Source organism: Bicyclus anynana, chromosome 16, assembly GCF_947172395.1.
Source record: "Bicyclus anynana chromosome 16, ilBicAnyn1.1, whole genome shotgun sequence".
NCBI classification, from domain to species: domain Eukaryota; kingdom Metazoa; phylum Arthropoda; class Insecta; order Lepidoptera; family Nymphalidae; genus Bicyclus; species Bicyclus anynana.
The window spans coordinates 2,499,330-2,505,392 of NC_069098.1; positions in this window are offsets into that span (position 1 = coordinate 2,499,330).

Sequence of the window (6,063 nt, forward strand, 5' to 3'; positions counted from 1 at the left end):
AATCGGTTAACTTTTTACACTTGTAATAAAAATTCAGATGGTGATCAACATCGATTGGATACAAATTGTTGTTCAGTAATGGATGATGATTACGGCAGATTGAATAATGCAAAACGATAAATCACCCGAAAAACCAAACTTCCAATATTAATTTCGGGTCTAAAACTCATGGCACTCAATTAAAACCCCAAAAAAAAAAAACAAAAAACAAAAAAACCCGACGAATACCAAATTGATGTAACAAACGACGTCCATAATCCACACGGCCGTACAGTTGTGAAAACAAAAATGCTAAATGAAAAATTGCTCAACGGAATCGCACAATATCCGTTAATAGGCCTCCGGGGTGTAATGGAGCCGAAAATGGCCTCGCATAGGAAATCCTATCGCACCAGTACTGACGATTTCTTTTGTAACCTGTACTTTTGATATTAGGTTATGGAAAAATGAATACAGGCATAATTCACGAATTCCACATCCTTGAAAGAAAGAGAAATGCCTTTACATTTTTAGCTGGGCCGTGCCTAGTTACCACCCTACCGGCAGAGACCCGCCAAGCGTAGCGTTCCGGTATGATGCCGTGTAGAAACCAAAAGGGATGTGGATTTTTATCCTCTTCTTAACAAGATAGCCCGCTTCCATTTTAGATTACATCATCACTTACCTACTATCAAGTAAAATTGACTGTAGTCAAGGTCTAACTTGAAAGAATAAGAAATACACTAAGATTTGTATTTTTTTCAAGGCATATAACCTTAAAAAATGGCTCCAGCTCAGCGTAATGCTACATGACTTTTAAAAATAGTACATGATCTATTTTTAAAAGTCAAGTTGTGTGCGCTGGTTTACACCTGGGACCGGACCAAGTGCCACCACGCCGTCTAGCGTGCGTTTTTGCTCTAAAACAATTGTATTTACTTCTGTTTGTGAATGCAGGCCACTTATGGAACAGCTATAACGGGTTTTGCCAGTGTTAAGCTCTATCGGTACCGAGTGATAGAAGTAGAATACAGGGGACACTAAATATCTATATAACCTCGTTCTTGTATATATTAGTTACTTTTAAATATATTCACGGGTCTGATCAGTATCATATTATATATTCTGTTTTTTTTTATTCTTTACAAGATAGCTCTTGAGTACAATCTCATCTGATGGTAAATGATGATGCAATCTAAGATGGAAGCAGGCTAACTTGCTAGGAAGAGGATAAAAATTCACACACCTTTTCGGTTTCTACACGACATCATACGACATACTGGAAAACGCTAAATCGCTTTGCGGTACGTCTTTGCCGGTAGGTTGCCGGTAACTAGCCATGGTAGAAGCCTCCCACCTCAATTAGCCCATCCGGGGATCGAACCTAGGACCTCCGTTTTGTAAATCCGCGATAATATGTAAGGAATGTATATCATTCGTGAATAAAGAGATTTTACCATCATCATTTTTTTGTATCAGTTGATGGAACGAATTTGAATTTTGAGACTTCCAAATACCCAGGTCTGGAGCTGCATAAATCCACCGGCTTCTAATCTTATTATAATCCAAGTATACGCCACAACAATATGTTATATTTAATTATACGTGTAACGTAGTATGATGATGAAAGCTTGTCGCTATTGTATTTGCGATTTTACTCGTACACGGTATCACTAACACAAAATCTATAAATCGATTTATGTATATGTAACAGCGCTTTCCATCATCTATTCAACCGGTTTTAATACTGTTACCTAGATGGAATTACCGTGCGTGGTCCATGAATGATACGGATAAAGGTGCTATCTCATATGAGCTGGGTTTCTAAAAATATGAAGAGTACGGTTGAGATTGATTTATGTTTTCTTATTTTTGTAAAAAGTTTATTGTTCGAATAAAGATCTAAGTAAATAAAACGTTTTAAGACTTTCCGCAAGTTTTCACGGTGGATTATAATAAGTTAAACTTTGCTTTAAAGCAATAACCTAACGTTAACCTAACGCTAATAAAGTTTAGTTTAAGCATATTCTAGACGAAATGGCTGTAGATAACTCAAAGAATAAAACTTTATTTAAGTTTTATTTCATAAATTAATAATTTTTATCCTAAGTTGTTCTTGCCTCCGTAAGTTTAGGTACACTAAATACACTACCTATAACTTGCAACTTCGTTTGCGTGAAACTATTTTTTACAAAACCAGGTGCGACCATGAATGAAAGAGAAGCCCATGTATATAAATTTAGAATAAACATACACACTTACACACAACATGACGCAATTATATTATTAGTGTTATCTTACTGTTGTAAATTACATAATTACTTTCAGAATACGGTGTAGCATATTTTTTTGTATTTTATTTAAAGTTAGCCATCCTCATAAACTTAACGTAAACGTAACGTTCGTCGAACCACAGATTACGCCAGTGGAAGGGTTGCCTAACAATAGTAAGGGACGATTGTTCCACAAAGCCTGCCTTTGAAGGGTATCGGTGACAAAGTGGTATCGAGTCTCTTTGAGAATAATTTCGTGTCTGCCGCTATTCACATAGCTTTTATATTATTAGACATAATAGAAGCAAATAATTACTAATTTTATATTATTAATTATTAAGTTATAGGAGAGACGTGATAGCCTAGTGGATCTGCCTTCCGAACCGGTGGTAGAATCTTTACAAATAGTCAACTGACGACCAAAGTGCTTGTAAACTGAGCCTACTTGAAATAAATGAATTTTGAATTTGAATTTTGAATTTTGGAAATAGTGGATAGGATCTGCTTCTGATTCCGGAGGGTGTGGGTCCGGGCATGCACTTCTAACTTTTCAGTTGTGTGCATTTTAAGAAATTAAATATCATGTGTCTCAAAAGGTAAAGGAAAAATATCTGGAGGAAACCTGCATACCAGAAAATGTTCTTAATTATCTGCGTGAGTAAAGTCTGCCAATCCGCATTGGGCCCGCGTGGTGGATATTGGCCTAAATCCTCTCATTCTGAGGAGACTCGAGCTCAGCAGTGTACCGAATATGGGCTGATAATGATGAATAAATGTGAAAGTTTGTGATTATTTGTTCTTATTTTCTCCGCAATTATGACTGACTTGATTAAAACTTTGGCTGTAGAACTAAAGAGTGTACACAGATTAAACCCTAGAATTTGTGAAAAACAGATTTTAACACGAATGTTGTTATGGATGTCTGGTAGTTAAATATTTTCCTAAATATATTAAAGAAAGTATAATGAATCTTTGGAAAAGCCGCCAACCAGTGCACTTCATAGGTGCAATGAATTTTCAAATTTTTTCAAATTTCTACTTATAATACCTACCCTAGTTAAAGGCCTTGTGCACGCTACTGCTGCCAACTAAAATGTTTTTCAAATAGCATGGTGCGGATGACAGTTCTTGTCGCTTTTTACAGTTGGCCGCGTTTCGCCGGTAGTACATGTTATGGACGTCATAGGCAACTGTCACCGTACCCATGCTACCTGAAAAACACTTTATCAACGTAGTGGGTGTAAGCAGTAAGTTTAGCTTAGTAATTGTCGGGAATGAGAATCGAATCGTTCGGTAGGTACTTGGTCAAAAATCCTCGAATTTGTAAAGAAACAAATCCCTGCAACGCCTTACGATAGTGGTAAAAAGATAATAAAAATGTGAGCGAGAATCTACTTAGATCAAATAGTTCAAAAGCTTTGAAATAAATCTTGTAGAAAACCGACAAGCAAACCTTTCGGCGATATTCCAAACTTTAAAGTTTTGCGCTTGATAAGACTTCGTTGTCTGTGAGTCTTATAGTTCAATGATCTAGTGAATACAATACAGTAGGCAGGCATTTTGTTTGTTTTTCTAGAAGAATATTTGATGTATTATTTTTTTTTAATAAATGACCTGTAATGCTATACATTACTGAGACGGGCAGCGTGACGTCAGGAATGTGTATTCAGCAATGAAAATCTTCTCTCTCTCGACTGGCTACCAGACGACAAAATAATTACCGACTATGACTCAAACAGCTTTACAATTCAAAATGGTTTCTGTATCTTACAACTACTTTTTAATTATACAGTTTTACGGCTTAGTCTAACATTATGAAATTAATGTCATTATAATATTTAAATTAATTATATAATGTAAATAGTTTAATCTGAGTTTAAATAATAAATAATAAAGCTAAAGATACAATATTTAGGTTTAGTCAAATCAGTATCTTATAAACGAAAAACTGTAATCATGACATTGAAGAATTATTATCAGCAAATAACATACAATGTTTATAATAACATGTAGATAATTTAGTATATTTATAGTTTGTTAGATGGAACTCGTAGGCCCTCGTAACATAAGTTCAAATTAGGACTGTTAGGAGTGGGTACCCAATAGTCCAGGACGGGGATAGAACCTAAACATATTTAAGTATTAGGTGTTTATTAAGGCCCCTTTACCATGGAGCTATTAAGGCTTTAATACGTCAATTTTGATGTATTATTTTTTGATTTAACTCTGGAAAGCGTTCGCCAATATATGCGTTAATGCGAAGCTATAATGATAATTATCCTCACGTAGATTTATATTCTGATATTCGTCCAAGTAAATTCAAAAAGCAATTGTCACTAAAAATGTAAGAATCTAATGTAAAAGTAGCTTAAATCTGTCATTGTCACTTCACTTTCAATACCTATTTCACTTTTCTTGTTTAGTAATTAATCTGTGGTTAACGGTGCAGGTTGACGATCTAGTTTATAGGTTATTGTTTTTTTTTTTAATATAATCTTATTGTCTACTGTTTGTTAATTCAATTAAAAAAAAAGCATTGTATCAATTTATTTTTGTGAAAGGCAGCAAAAACTGATGATAATAAAATTGGGAGATGATTGATATTGCAACTGCATATGAAACATTGAGTTTGTCTTCCACTCAGACCAATTATTGTATAGGACCTGCCTCGCTAGACGTTACTTTTCTGTCAAAGTATATGATCAACGATCTTATGCGATTATAAAAACTGTCTCTATAGAATCGATGTTAAATAGGTGTAATTGACACCTTTTGTGTAATTGAATTGTGTAAAAAACAGGCAAAAACTTCTAGTTTAGTATAAGAAATATACCAAATCTAAGCTCGTTTTCCTCAGAAAATGACAGACAATTTTATTTGTGACTATGAGTGCGATACAGGTCCTTCTATAATTGGTCTGAGGTCTTCCAAGATCTTTACAACATTAATCTCGAAAAAACGATAACTGTCTGTGATTTACAAATAAGTAAATAATCTCAAGTGCGATTTCAAAAAAAAAATGTATCTGTCCTTGCCTGGACTTATCTCAGAAATGGCATGCTAATAGTATTTTTACTAAAAGATAAAGCAATGTATGGAAGGTTATTGAGCAATGGTAGATTACTTTTTATCCCGAAAAATCCATGGTTCCAGCGAAATTTGTAAAAAACTGCGTTTTACGAAGTTAAAAATAAAAGAAAAACCATCTACGACTACTTCTGCATTGGATGAAAATCATCTGTTACATTTTTCAGGTAGTTTCATACGCTAAGTATTTGCGTGATTACCCTCTACTTTTAAATGGTGGCCTTTATATTTTTGAATAGTACGTTTTGAATGGTCGTTGCTTTTCAAAAAGAACTTGAGGTTTTGTGTTCGTTGTAGCGTGATTGTGAGTGCGGGTTTTCGAAAAATTCAAACTGCAAATCTTAACAATATAAGTAGGTAACGTAGAATGCGCATGCATGAAATGTTTTAGGCCTTGACGTAGACACTAAAGTATGCATGATCAGTATTTTTGTATTATAATGTTCCATGTCTCAAAAACAATCCCAGTTGGGACAGTTTGGAAAACTACAGTTTGTTATCGCTGCGTTGCAACAACGCCGCCGCTTTTAAATTTATATGTTTTTAATAAATAGTGTAGGAAATAGTAGTCTGAGACGGATATGACGTCGCTCGATCTCGTGTTGGCTTCAGTGTGCTCGTGGCGTTCGAGCCATCCACATCTCTTGTTATGTAATTCTTCATGGGTTACTTGGGATAGGCGGGGAGAGTGACTTGAGTTGAAAAGGGGAGTATTTGTTAACAG